Here is a 16,077-nt window from a genome sequence, read left to right as displayed (position 1 = left end):
TCTCTCATATTTTGATTGATTCCATTCCATATTCACCCAACAATTTCAATCAATTCCTCTCCTTTCTCACTACACGCACAACTCCTCACCATCACCTTCAATCAATTCATGGCTATAGCATCTAACAACTTTGGAGGAGGAGGTATTTTGATGGCAGCTTAAGTTTGTTAGGGAGGCAACTTGGGAGGAGCATGGAGGAGACTTGAGCCTTGGGCTAACACTTGAAGACCATAAGGGAGTGATGTTCCATTTATCTTTTTAATTCAAAGACTTGAAATTATTTAGTTTTAAATAATTCTAAGTTGCAATTTTGTGAGACAATTTAGTTCTAAATTGTCATCTTTATACTTCGATTGAATTGATATTTAGATTTTATTTGTGTTGAGACACTTGATGGAATTTATGTTTATGAACCTTTGCATTGTTAATTGACTTTATAATTGAGTTTTCATTATGAGTTTAATTGTCAATGTCGTTTGGATTGCAAAATTTGGGTTCTTTTGCCTCTTAATTGTTTAATTAAGTTGGTTAATTGTCTAATTGTTTAATTGGATAATTTCAAACATAATTTTCAGAATTAATTTGAGTTATTTTCATCGGTTTTAATAAGCTTAATTAACCAACCTTATACTGTTATGAGTTCTCTAATAGTTTAAGGGTTTTTGAAATTAAGGGTTCCCTTTGTTTTAAATAGGTGATTAAATTTATTAATCCCACTCTCTTATCACTTCCCTTTGGTCTAATTAACTGATTAAGGTTATGAAGGTTAAATCCATGCGAATCCTAAGTTCTCCCCTCTACCTTATCAAAGAGAAGTTCTCAATTTTCACTTGTTAATTTTTTTGCTCTTTAGTCAATTTTCCTTATTTATTATTTTAATTTTTTCCTGAAAAAATTCCCCTAAAAATTGCATTGCATTCATTTAAGTTTAATTTAATTTTCATATAGATTTCAAGACATTTGCATCTTGTGTTTAGAATTAGAATTTTACATTTTAGTTTAGGTCCAATTTATTGTATTTTTTTATCACCTAAATTTTTACCTAAAGAAATCCATAACTTACTCCTTGGAAGTAATAACCTAAGTCGATCCTAAACTACAAATTAATTAGACCTAGTTTAATTGAGTGCTTTAATGACAAAGGCATTATCAATTATCTTGAAGAAAAAAAGATAAATATGAAAGACAAAGTAGATTGAAGTCTTATTTGGCTTTGTCTTCCAACATATTACTTTTGTGCCTGTCTGTGTAGTTGTATAATATCGAGTAGTACTATCACGGAAACTTGTATAAATTTTGATACTTCAACCATTCGGTTCACAATTTTTTCCCCCGACGGGTCACACATGCTTTAGGAACTCGACCGACTTACTCGAATCAAAATTGGGAAGTTCTTCCAGAAATTAGCCACCATTTAAGTTCAAAATGTAAATAAGTTTAAATTACAAATGCTTGTTTTATTCTTCTTCAACAATCCATCAGTCCAATCCCCTGAATTTGATGAAGAATCCAAACTGCCCCATCGAAGATCAGAAGCAGGGCAATTTTGAAAGTTATGATATATACGTCATCCTTATAGAGGCGTCATGCTAATCTTCTTTGCATCATTAATTTTATCGGATGTCCCCCAAGGGACTAGCATAAGTACTACCTCGCGTTTTTAATATAAAAGCCAGTTGATTAATTTAAGAATATTAAAAAAATTTATTTATTTATTTATTTGTGATAAATATATGATATTTTTCTTAAAATACTCTTACTAATTATGTGTATTAACTAAAATACCATTTGATAAAACATTTAACATATACAACTGCTACAAGGATTACCTTAAGCAAAATGAATAAATATGAGAGAAAAAATAAATTGAAGTCTTATATCTAAGACTAAATTGAAAGTTAAACTAACTCTAAAGAGTATAGAAGTCGTTAGGTGTCATATAGATAAATATAGAAGTAAAAGTTGTGAATTTAATAATGTAGTTAATAAGATAAGATGCAGAATTAATGGATGATTGAACCATAAAGCATCACCTATATATCTATATTATTAAGAAAAATTAATTTTCTATTTTCTTTTTTGGTCTGAGGGAGAAGTTTTAAATGAAAATGATAGATTGATGATGGTGAGTGGGTGGGACCTTCAAGTGATAAAAATGTGGATAAAAGCTACAAAAAGAAAAGCAAGCCAGAGAGATATATTATTGAGAGTGATGGCAATTTTTGTCGTGCTCACCATTTTTTTTTGTGGGAACGTAATTCACAAAAAGTGGCTCATCCCACACTAAGATAACAGTACTCCTTTATTTATTAATTAATAATTAATAATTTAATATCGTCAATATGAATTATAAAATTGGGAGAATATAATGATTCACCAGGACTACTGAAAGAAATAAATAACATTGGAGCCGCGGACATTTGAATATAAAACCAAAAAAACCACAGTTTATTGTTTAAATAGAAAACATACATGAATAAAAATACATTTATATAGTTAATAAAGTTTAGTCATAAATTTCAAAAGCTCAATTACAAATTTGAAAAGTTTAATTATAAATTATAGAAGATTAATTGTAAATAAGTTGTAAATTATGGAATTTTTTTTACAGTCCCAAAAGCTCAAATATAACTGGTAATGCTCTTACAACAAACTTCTGAAAGCTGCAAAACGTTTACTGTTCACAAGATATTTGTACAACTAAATTTATAAGATTTGTAAGTTTTTTCAGATTTGTAACTAAACATTTTGAAATTTATAATTAAACTATGTTCTTGGGCACGAGCTTTTTTGCCCTTTTTATTGTTTTGTAACATTAGTCCTTCCTGTTCATTTCATAAATCAATAATTTCCCAATAGCGTTTCATTATTTTACTGGTCCTTCATCTGCATGATTGTTCGTCTGAAATTTTCATTGAGAAGAATCATTTATAAATAATAATTTTAACTTTTCTAAAGCTTAGTATTTTTTTTGTTTATTTAAATACCTGTTTACATATTTCTTTTTTTCCCCCTACGAATAGGTATTCTTCTATTGTAAGCAATTTTATTCAACGCCTTGTCCGACACTAAATGTGAGCACATCTCCTAGTAGGAATTCGACCATTAGTTTACTATATTGTGAGGAATTAGTCCATTATGCTAAACTCAACCTTATTAATACTTGTTTACATATTTCACCCTTTGTTTTTAACCTTGCTTTTACAATGTTTTCACATATTTCAACAGTTTTTTTAAAAAAAAATGTTAAAACATAAACACGGTCTCCAAAATGGCAAAAAAAAAAAAATTTATTATCTCCCCTTACAAAAGATATATTTTTCCATGCAATTAACCATACTAGTCGTAAGGGATTGTCATTTAGAAAGAAAACTCGGTGCTTTAAATTAGTGAGTAATTTATCAATTAGTTTTTCTTTATTTAAGATTACATAGATATAGGAGGAACTATTGAGATAAGTTTTGAGTTTGTTTGATATAGATTTTAGCCTTTGAAACCACAAATTGTAACTCTATATAGAATTTTGTTCGTTTTTTGCTTTTTTTTTTTCCGGTGATAATTCGTTTTTGTTTGTTTAATAACAAGAATATTGTTCGTTTTGTGCCTGTAATCTTTTCACCCCTAAACCAGCAATTGGAAAAAAAAAAAATATTTTGTCCTTATGTGGTGAAGAAAAATCTTGCACGATTTTCTAATAATGTCCTTTTTAATTTTGCCTCCCAAGAATAATATTTACTGTTTTTCTATTGGGTGAAAGATGTATTCAGCTCCATAATCTTATTTTTTGGTATATCTTTATGGTGTTTAATGTAAATAAAAAAATAATATCAAGTGTTGGATACATCAGAAAATTATATCAGGATGTTATTTGTACATGAAGTTAAACATATATATATATATATATATTGATTTTCAAAAGTTTAGGTGACGTTTGTATATTTTTATTTAAAAATTTAATTGATTATTATTTTTAAATTATAACTTTAATTCTAAAATTAAAAGTTCAAAAAAGTTAACATAATATTCACACAATTTATTAAAATTATATTTTTACTTATTAGGTTAAGGCTAGTTATTAAATTATATTGAATAACTAATGAAATGAAATAATAAAGATAAACTGGGGAAACTAATAAAAATCATACTCTTTCAGCTGGCAATCACATGGCTAAAGTAATTTTGATAAACAATATCCCAAAAGAAATCAATACTTTTAAAATTACTTTGTTGAAAAAATCTTCTAAAATCGTCACGTAAAGTAAATTTTAGCCAATATTAATTTAAAATATTATGTTTATCCCAATGCTCAATTCCAATCTAAACAATCATATCTACAATGGAACGGCTAAGATTGAATTTAAGAGACCTTTACACTATATTTGGCTTGACAGAAGGAAGGAAAAGAGAGAGATTTTAATGAAGGGAAGGGAAGGAAAGAAAAGAAAAGGAAAGGGTAGCTAGAGAGGGGAGAGTATGGAAAGGAAAGGGAGGCGAGGGATTTTAATAAAAAAAAGAGAGGAAATGAGGGATTTTAATAATATCTTATTTGGTTTAGAAGGGGAGAGAAGGGGAGGGGAGCTAATAAAAAATTGACTATTTTAACCTTATAAATTAAAATGAATTTTTTTACTTTTCTATTCTATCAAGATATAAACATGTACAATGCAATTCACCAAATTTAATAAAAATTATTAGAGTTGCATAAAAATTAAAATTACAAATTATATGCTAGTTTCATTCAAAATAACAACAATTGTAATATTTTTTATTGAACCAAACTAAAAACCATGCTAAAAAAAAATATATTGAACATGTCTACTAATATATATTGCAATTAAAGTAAACATCCACACTTCCAAAATAAAAAGATCTATGTGGAAAAAGATGCCCAGATGAATATATCATTCACATTAAAAAAAAATTCAAATAACAATAACATGACATAAGACTATTCTTAATGAGAACATGAAGAAGATCTAAACACCATATCCATGATTACTACTTTACGTGTTGGAGGTGGGCATTGAACAACTGATCTCAACTTGTCAACATCACTTATGATATAGTTATAAATCTGAGCCTTTGTCAGCATCAAATCCACATTCACCTATGAAATGCCAAATTTCTTTACCTGACATGGATGGAATCTTGTGGACAAAACTCTATTTTTTTTATAACATTTGACTCATGTAATAAATCATTTCCTTGATTTAAAACATCATGAATTAAATCATGACTCGAGCTAATGCTTCATTACCTTCTCTAATTGTTGTTGCCATGTCAGACACTATGCTCTTCACCATGTTGAGATCAGTCTCCATATGTTGAGCATGCTTTTTCCTTCTTCTTTTACCACAATCACCAGTTGCTCCTTGTGGCTGCTTAGATGGTAAGGGATTTTCTTTACTTATATCATTATCACTTAAAATCTCAACATCATCTAATGTGTGTTCATTTTACAAGATAAGTTGATCTAGGTCATTGATAGTTTCATAATCTGCTTCTAGAGGGGATGAATGATGTCATTTTTTATTCTCTTTTGCTGTTACTCATCTCCACTAGCTCTATCAGCTCCATATAAGATCATCATCTTATTGTAATTAGGAAATGGAGTATTTTGTCAAATTGCAGCCTTCGATTTAGACTGAGATAATACATACACATATTAAAAAACACAATTTAAGTTTCACCAAAAAAAAAAAAGCAAGCATGTATAAAATATAAAAGTCATACTTGAATTAGAGCCCCTCAAACTTGAGGCTTAGCATCCCATAATTGAGTTGATGCGTCTTAAGTAAAACCACTTAAACCTATTTTAAATATATCATAAACTTCTGAAAAGTTTTTTTTCAATGTCTTCCAATGATTTTTTATTTTGTCCTTGTCAATCTTCCTACCAAATGATGCACTCAACACCCGGACAATGTTTTCATAAGTTGTAGTAGTAAATGTCCCATTAACTTTTCAACTATGTTTGTACTCATACATGAAGGCATCAGTAAGGGTATCATTCATGGTTCTTGTCCAATTGAGCAACTTTTTGCCATTATTTGATTTTGTTGCCATTCTATAGATCAGTCCATTATAGTATAATAAAATTTGAATTAAAAAAAACAAAGATAGGTTTAGACTCAATCAAATTGATATTATAAATCATTCCAATAATAACAAATATAAGTACTAAAAACAAAGTCAATGAAAGAAATATCATAAATTGTTATAACAATACAAAATATAAGTACTAAAAACGAAAATCAATCAAATTAATATTAAAAGTAGTTCTGAAAATAATAAATATAAGTACTAAAAATGAATCATGATTAAATACATCAATTAATCAACGAGCTTGACCTTGACAAGCTATCCATATTTGATTAGTTGTGTTTTTTTCTAACAAGCTTGCCTTGAGCAGCTTCCACACCCTCATTATTTGAAGCATGACTATCATCATTTTTAGTTGAATTGGCAAGTTCCTCATCCACTTTTCTAATAAGATCTTCATCAAGTAATTATAAAGAATGCAACATGCAAATATTACTAATGTTTAAGCTTTGACCCCATAAGTGGGTTTTGATGAGCTAGATAAAATTTGAAATCATTTTTTCAATACTCTAAATGCTCTTTCAATTGCACTTTGTAATGATGCATGCCTTAGATTGAATAATTCCTTATGATTTTGAGATAGATTTCTTGAATATTCTTTTAAATGGTATCAAACTCTTCTATAAAGTGTGATAAATCCACTTGTTAAGATGAAACCAGCATCCACAAGGTAATATTTTCCTATAATGAAGAAAAATAGTTAATATGAATATGGAACAATAACTTGGTTAATTGGATTAATTTTAAAATTACTCAAATAGTTACCTTGGAGGATTCTAAGTGTTTCTTCTCCAGTCAATGTATTCTTTGAAATTCTTGAATCAGATGTTGTGCCTTCTCACCTTGGGAGTGCATGAGTAAACCTTAGATCAAATGAGCATACTGCTAAAACATTTTGTGTTGGGTATTCTCTCCTACCGTGATATCAGGGGGCACCTACTGGAGATACTTTAACACAAATATGTGTCCTATCTATTACACCAACACAATCTTTGAAAAAAAGAAAAGAATTTACCCTTATTATAAATTTCATTAAGTTCTACCAAAAATTTTCTTCTAGTTTAATAATAGTGTCTAATACTTTATAAAAGTGACAACTAATTGTCTTAGCAAACCTTTGAAAAATAAAGTTAACTACACAATTTATTGCTTTGTGTGTCAAAATGTGAAGAGTCTTAGTAGTTGTTCTTTTACACTTGCATATCGTGTGGCTCGTAAGCCGCCCTCTCTCTCCAATATATTACATAATTTTAAAAAGGTTTCAGGACCCATTCTAATTATGTCTTGACCATTTTTGCTATTAGTTATTCAAGCCACTACTTCTTCACGTATTTTTTCTCTTCTGGAACTCATATTATAACATATTTTTTCCTTATTGCACATATGAGTTGTGTGGTACCATATAATAACACAAATGACTTGAACTATAGCTCTGATGAAATTCCAAATATTGACAAACCAACATAAAGTATTGAATAAACATTTGGTGAACCAACATATATCTAAGCCTTACCAATTCCATCTAAAAAAAAAGAAACATATACTTCTAATCAAATCATAGATATCATAATATTAGTTATCAAAATATATTCATGATCAAATGTCTCCCACTACTAGATTGATGACAGTATCACAAATATACTAGTCAAATTTGAAGGGAAAACAAATTAAAACTAGAAATATGTTAATATAAACTTGTCAACCCAAACTTCTATTCTTCCAAGTAATACTCTACAATGACTTAGGACTTAAAACTCAAAGCCATATTGCGTTTAATATGTATCTAAGAAAATATTTTGTCAAACTATATCTATAATCATTATTGAGAGAAAAAAAATTCTGCATCATGATTGGATGAAAACCATTGAAGTTCATAAGCACTATGAAAAAAAAAACTTAATAAATCTACCAAAAATCAAAGGACTGCCTCAAGTAAAGTTTAAAAGATTAATGTATAAGTTAGGAATGTAAGATTAATTTACTAACGTGAAGCTCAAAAGGATAATAGAAAATAACAATATTGTTTTGGGTCTCTCATCTAGCGTAATGGTCTGTAGGATGATTCTGAAAATACATATTAAGTAAGTTTAATTAAAATCATCATATCTCCCACAATCCCTTTGTCCTTTGTACACAATAACATTTTGAAACCAATTCCCTTTTTAATTAATTAGAGCCAGAACAAGTATTTTAGTTGAAAGATCAAATGATAATGATGGTAGCGACTAATTTTTTATTAAATATTTATGGTATTATCAAAGTGAGATTTATTGTTCTTAATCAATGTTGTTTAGAACATAGGCTTAGATTTTTTGTTTTTATTATCAATATTATTATTAATATCACTAATTAATCAAATTTAGCCTTCGATCTCAGTTGGTTACCACCCCTTATTAATCATGTTGAACGTAACAGGCATTGCAAAGCAAGGAGAGAGAAAACAAAACTATTTCTAGGTTTGATCATAGGTAGGAAATAGTGCAATAGGGAGATCATCACAAAAGACAAAAACCAAAAAAGACAAACAGTAGTACTATATGAATCTATTCATCTGTATATGTCACATATGAAAAAATCTTTAATCAAATGAAACAAATTAAAAAAACAATTCCCATCATAAATAAAAAAGCTGATGTAAGAGTACTCATAGCTTTGAACACGATGATCTAGATTGGCCTCTGGCTAACGGCCACCTGTTATTCAAGAAAAAATGACTCACAAAGTGGCACACAATTATGCTATATTAGGACAATAAAAATTAAGGGAAGAAAGAAATTATATTATCTCATTTGGGTTAATTTTGTAATGTGAAATTTTATCTCTTATCTTCCTTTCAAAAAACCTCACTTTTGAAGGAGAGGTTGAGTAGAAAAAAGAAGGGGAGGAGAGCCCCTCCCCTCTTTAAAAAATGTCAAACCAAACAAAAGGAGGGAAGCAACTTCCCTTCCCCTCTTAAAAAATTTCCAAACCAAACAAGGGGAGGGGATCTCCCATCCAAAAACCTCGTACCAAACATAGCAAAGCATTAATTGAATCATAGGCAAGTAGATAGATATTCCCATTCTTTAGAGCCTATTTGGTTTGAAGGGAGGGAAGGAAGGGTGGGGTAGGAGAGGTTTACTCTCATCTTGTTTAATTTGATTAAAAAGGAAGGAATGGAGGGATATTTAATGATCCATTATTTGGTTCAAGAGAGGGATAAAAGGGATAGTAATAATCAATTTACCATTTTACTATTACATATTAGTTTATATTTTTTTATTGATATATTAAATAAATTAATTTATATCTTAATTTAAATGATATAATTTAATAAAAATTCAGTCTTATCATGTTAATATGTGCATTAAAAATTGGTACAGTAATTTTTTATTCTAATTAATATAATAATATATTTGAAATAATCAAATTAATAAATTTTATATGCTCTAAAAAATGAAATTTTATTCTCTTTTAGGCTATGCTTTTTTTTCGGGTTTAAAATATATTTAAGAAAATCACATATTTATAAAAAAAAGTAATTTTATAATATTATAGCTTTTTATTTAAATAATTTTTTTATTTTTAATTATTTTTTATTATAATATATTTTTTATTGTAATAAATTATATTTTTTATTTTTTACTTAGGATAATATATTTTTTGTTTGAAATAAATATTATAATAATATATTTTATGGATAATAGTGGAATATAAAAAAATGAGTATAATGATCTAAAAATTTAACTCTCCTAAAAAAACCCCCCAGAAGCTAAAATAGGGGTGGAGGGAACATTTTGGCTTCCCTCTCCTCCAAAATTTTTAACCATATGAGGGGTGAGACTCATTTTTCCCCCTATCCTCCCTTCCAACCAAACAAGCCCTAGAAGAATATTCACATGTTTAAGGGATATTTGTTGGAAAACCTGTAAAAATAAGGAACAAAAATATGGTTAGAGTTATGCCTAAGAATACTGTCCTTAAGAGTTATTCCACCATACCAAGTTAGAATAATAATAATAATAATAATAATAATAATAATAATAATAATAATAATAATAATAATAATAATAATAATAATAAGAGGTGGCACTTTCCAGGATTAAACAAACCCTTTCTGCAAGAAAATAGGGTGACAGAAAAGTAGAAAATATAAATATTGAAATTAGCAGTAAGCAGACGAGAAGAGATGAGAGAATAGCTCGAAAGTTCAAAAGCTAGTGTGTTTTGAAGTTGACCCTCAAGTCCCCTTTTATAGGCCTTAGATGCAAGTTAGGATAAGAAAGTAATTAACGAAGAGATGAGGTTGCTAAGTAGGAGACATGTAAGCATTAGGAGACATGTAAGCATTTACTTGGGAAGCAAGAAATTATAGGATAAGAATAAGGGAGCATTTATTAAGTGATGGGATTTCCAAGTAAAGAACATGTAACACCTCCTTTATTACCCCATTATGCATCAATTGGAACCATTATAACGCATTTCCAAATATTTCTAGGTGAAAAATTTCAGTTTCAAAATTTTACATTTTATTCTGTCCGTACACAATTCATCCAAATTTAGGCTAACTTTGAAAATTTATAACTAATTCTAGAAAAATCAGAACGAAGTGGTTCCAATTTTCACACCAAGCTTGCCAAGAGTTCTATAGAGAAAAAATATTCATTGGTCTCAGTTCCATCCAAAACAGCACCAGAAGATTTGACAAATTGTATTGTTCATATAGTAAAGTTTTGAATATCTAGTATTTTTAGCGCAACTTTGGAGGGACATAACTCTTAGCAAAAAACTCCAAATTTGATGGTTTGATTCTTGATTTAAAGCTAAAAATGAGATCTATTTTCCTGTAAAATCTTAGGCCCAGATTCTATCATTTTCTTATTATTTTATGTGGCACCATTTCGTTCCTAATTTAAGCAATTTTATCCCCTAATTACCTCTTTCTTAAATTTTATTTCCCTCTCCACCTCCTTCCACATCCTTTTGATATTGCACCATCCAATAATTCAGCATTTGGGCATGTCATACCAATATAATTTACCACATATTATCATTCAATGCTTCAACATTAGGGCATGTCATAACAACACAGTTTACATTATATCATTATCCATAACTCATTACAACTTAGCACAAAGTTCATTAAAACATTACATAACAGAACACAGTGATATTAGTTCCATAATGTTCTTCTATCCCAACACTAATTCTTTGCCTTGATCCATGGATGGGCCATTCCCCATTTGAGACATAATTTAAAATAGGAAGAACGAGATTTCATGGAAATCTCAATAGCATTTGAATTACAATTATCATACAAATCAAGCAAGTTACAATGTGACATGTTATAGAACTTCAAGACATCCTCAAGTTACATAAAATCATACTTAGTTTCATGCTAGAAGGGGAACATCAACACTTCCACATAACATTGTTCAATGCATTTGGCCAAAGTATAAACCAAAGGTATCCAACCAACCAAAATCACAATACAAATTCCTCAATCCAAGCAATAACAAATCAAATTAAACAAGCAAGATATACAATCAAATTATAATCCAAAGCTACCTTTTACTACTTCTCCGATTTAGTCACCTCAAGGGACAATGATTCTCCTTGATTCCTCCTCCAAAGCCTAATAATTCAAGCATAAATATAACCCATATTAATAACCAAACAACTTAAATAGGATCCTTTAACTTTAACTTAACAATTTTCCTCTTTTTTTCTTGGATTTTTAACAAAATACTTTCTCCTTTAGAATCAATAACCTCATAACTCATTCCTACACAATTTTTCATGAGGAATCCAAATATGAAATCAGATTTTTAAAAATCAAACTCCTTCCCCTTCAAGTTGAGTTGGCCGAATAAGGGGTATAATCTTCCAAAAATTCTATTTTTTATTCTAATGATTTTAAACACTTTCCAATATTATATCCCTACACAAAAACATGTTTTAAACCCATTAAAATCATCAAATCAATAAAAAACAAACTTCTCTAGCAAGAACACTCCTTGGCCGAATTAAGCATATAGAACTCTAGGTGTATTTTCTTCCAAAAATCAATCCATACACCACTTAATCTTGCTTATTCCATTTGATATTTAAGACTTCTATGCTTCCCTAAGCATCACATGGTCCAGCGAAATTTTGCCAGTATTTTTCTTAATTTTTCAAGCCAAAAACCCTTACTAACCAAGCTTAAAACTTAGGGATAGGGAGGCTTAAGCATACCTTGATGTTTCCTTGATGTAAGTTGAATGATTCCTTGTCTAAAACCATTCAAATTTTTGGTCCTTATGGTTTGGAGCTATAGTGGCAGCACCTCCCCTATTTTTTCCAATTTTTCCAACATTTCTTTGTATTTTCAAGAGGGGTATATATAAAAATTTGCAATCTGCGTTCTCTCTCCTTACTTGGCCAAAATTTTCCACCTCATGGGGGTATGTGGCAATCATCAAATGTAGGAGAAGTTTATATTTGAACAAGTGGCACAATTCTAGAGTTTTCCAAGCTTTTTTCCTTAATTTTGCATTTTATTTAATTAATTTCTAGAGTAGGGAGCAAGGCAACGAAATTGGACCCTTATTAGAATCAATGTGGGCTCCACAATTGGCTTAGGCTGGTCTTAAAAGATGGCCCACATCCCAAATCAAAATCCCGAACCAATTTGAAACTTTATCGGTTACTATTCACTAGTAACATTCCATAATTTTTTTTTCAGAACTCTAAAAATTCATTTCTCTCCATGATAATTCACCTTTTAATATAATAATATGATCTGAAAATTTTCAGAATTTTTCGCCACCTCTAGATGTTTATTTTGAATTTTCTCTGATTAGGCCTTTATCGGTGTCATTGCGGGAAAATAAATTCCCTAAAATTAATTCTTGAGTTTCCAAGGCCTAAAAATGATTTCAAAAATTCAAATAAATATTTATATAATTTATCCATATTTTTTACAAATTCATTGAGGTCTCTAACTAATTAAAATAATTATTTTCCTCTAATTTTCTAATAATTTCTTAAAAAACCTCTGTTTACGAGAAATTCTATAATACTTTATTTTCACAATAATTCTACCTTTAGGCCTCAACTGAGTTTTCAAAACATCTACCTTACACTTTTCTCATTTTTCAGAAATTTTCTAGAATTTTTCTCAAATTTTTCTGTTTTGTCCTTTTTATACTGATAATTACAAAAATGCCAACCCAAACCATATTGGGGTTTCACCTCAAAAATTGTTTCTTCTCCCCATCTAGTTTCTGCATTGGCCCTCATCCAAATTTTTAATTCCCTATGTCTAAATGAAATTTTCTCAGGATGTGACAGAACACGTAATAGGATCACCAAGTGGAGTATGCATCAAGAAATATGGGATTTTTGGTTTCCTTTGAGACATTCACACATAATTACAGCAATCCCCCATATGTGTCAAAGGGAACACTTACAGCTGAGCTACATACATAGATATAATTGTTTTGAGCCTAGTGTCTTTTGGACTTTGAACAAGACATAAATCAATAAAATAGCGCACAGAGATGTCAGTAATCCTTTGGAATATGAAGCAATAGCTCTTAGCATGTTTTAGAGGCATTAAGTGTTAGATTATGACCCCATAAATTTTGTTGTTAATGGCATTTTTGTGCATTATGATGGGCAAACATGTGCACTATTCTTAATGAATGCACTAGAGATTTCACAATGATCTCATAGGAGCAGCCTACTCTACATTTATAGAAGTGATTTTATCAAGTGTATTTGTAACGAATACACCATCCCGTAGGATTATAAAATCACCAAAAGCTTTTGCTTAGCTTCATAAAAAATGTATTCTAACATTTTCTCATGCCATAAGAAAGGAACATAATTTATTTTAGTGTTAGCAGAACTAACAAAGAACTTGTTCTTACCTATTTGAACCTTCTTCATGTGGTTACCATCATTGTCAATTTCAAGTTGACTTTAATCCCATTCTCCTCCATGCTTTAATAATTTGTTTCTTCCCCAAGGCTTTTGTTAATAGATTCGCTGGGTTCATTTCTAATCTCACAAAATTGATTGAGATTACACCATTCTTTAGTAGCTACCTTGTAATATTATGTTTCAATCAAATATTCTATTCTCACCATTGAAAGTTTTATTTTTAGCTGTGGCTATTGCCAATTGGCTATCACATTGTAAAGACATTGATAGTGTTGGTTTGTCACTGAATAGGATATTAGTCAAGAAGCTTTTCAACCACTCAACATCAATGCCAGCCAATTCCATAACAGTCAACTCAGAGTCCCTTGAGGATCTAGTTAAAATAGTTTGTTTGGCTAATTCCCATGATATTGTATCACCACTAAGAGTGAATATATAACCACTAGTAGAATCGATCTCCTTTGAATTTGAGATCTAGTTATCATCGCTACGGCCTTCTAATATAGTGAGAAATCACTATAAAATATACCATGATTCATGGTATCTCTCAAGCATCTCAATATTCTCACCATAGCCACCTAGTATTCACTAGCTGGACAGTGAGTATATATGCTAAATCTACACACAACATATGCTATGTTTGGCCTGGTGAAGTTCATTAAATGAAACAGACTTTTGATAATATGTGCATACACTAGAATCATAAGGAGTGCTTAATGGATCATCATTAAAATGTCCAAACTTTTTAAGAATTTTCTCAAAATAATGTTCTTCTGTCAACCAAATACCATTATCACTTTTTATGATTTTAACATCCAAAATTACTTTTGCTTCACCCAAATCTTTCATATCAAAGTTCAGAGCAAGAAAACATTTTTGTTTGGGACACAACATGCATGCTAGTACAAAAAAAGAGCATGTCATCTACATACAAGCAAATAATTGCATAATCACCTTTTTCAAGTTTTGTATAAACACATCTTTTTACTTCAATGGAAGAAAAACCACCATTTATCAAAATTTCATCCAATTTCTTATGCCACTATTTAGACACTTGTTTTAAACCATATAAAGATTTAACAAGTTTACAAACTTTGTTTTCTTGCCCAGGAACAATACACCCTTCACATTGCACCATGTATATTTGTTCCTTCAAATCACCATTTAGAAAAGTTATTTAACATCCATTTGGTGATTAAAATGCCTATAAATTGAGGCTTGAGCAATAAGGATCATAACAGAAAAAATTCTTGTCATAGAGGAAAAGGATCAAAATAATCAACATTTTCTTTTTGAGTAAAACCTTTAGCTACTAGCCTTAATTTGTACTTGTCAATAGACCCATCAGGACAAAGTTTCTTTCATAAACCCATTTACAACCAATAGGGTTGTGCTTCTAGATGTAAGTCTATCGAAACCCAAGTTTTGTTTTGACTTAAAGAATTAATTTTAGCTTTAATGGCTTCTTTCTAAAACATTGCGTATGGAGAAGTAATAGCTTCATAAAAATCCTTTAGTTTCTTTTGTATCAAATAAGTATAAAAATCATTTCCAAAAAAAGTTTCTTTTCTTCGTTTCTTACTTCTCTACAGGTTTTCAACTAAAGCTTCATTTGAATTTTGTTCAAAAGAAGAAGAGCTATTTTTAATTCTTTTAAGAATACACTCAACCTTTATAACAATATGTTCAAAAAATTCTGTATCTTTTATTTCAATAATGGTATTTAGATCTAAAACATCACTTTTTAAAACCAAAAACTGATAAGCTACAATTTTTTAAGCATATTCAATAAAGAAACAATTAGTAGTCTTAGAATCAATTTTTCTCTTTTTAAGGTCAGGTAATAAAGCTTTTACAAGACACACTCACACTTTCGAATATTTAAGATTAGGCACAAAACATTTCCGCAACTAATAAGATGTTTTATTAGTTTTCTTATAAGGTATTCTCTCTTGAAAAAAGCAAGCGGTTAAAAAAGCTTCACCGAAAAAATTATTTGATTTAGTAGAACTCACAAATAAAGTATTTATCATTTCTTTTAAAGTTCTATTTTTCCTTTCTACAACA

General features: G+C 29.5%; 1 pseudogene; it reads right to left on the bottom strand.

The window, feature by feature from the left end:
• Window positions 1-1,539: 1,539 nt before the first annotated feature.
• LOC114716445 (uncharacterized) lies at window positions 1,540-1,636 on the bottom strand (annotated as a pseudogene).
• Window positions 1,637-16,077: the final 14,441 nt, after the last annotated feature.

Source organism: Neltuma alba, unplaced genomic scaffold (assembly GCF_004799145.2).
Source record: "Neltuma alba isolate B1F8T4 unplaced genomic scaffold, ASM479914v2 tig00011656_pilon, whole genome shotgun sequence".
In the NCBI taxonomy this organism is placed as follows: Eukaryota; Viridiplantae; Streptophyta; class Magnoliopsida; order Fabales; family Fabaceae; genus Neltuma; species Neltuma alba.
This window is presented reverse-complemented; position numbering and strand designations above follow the sequence as displayed.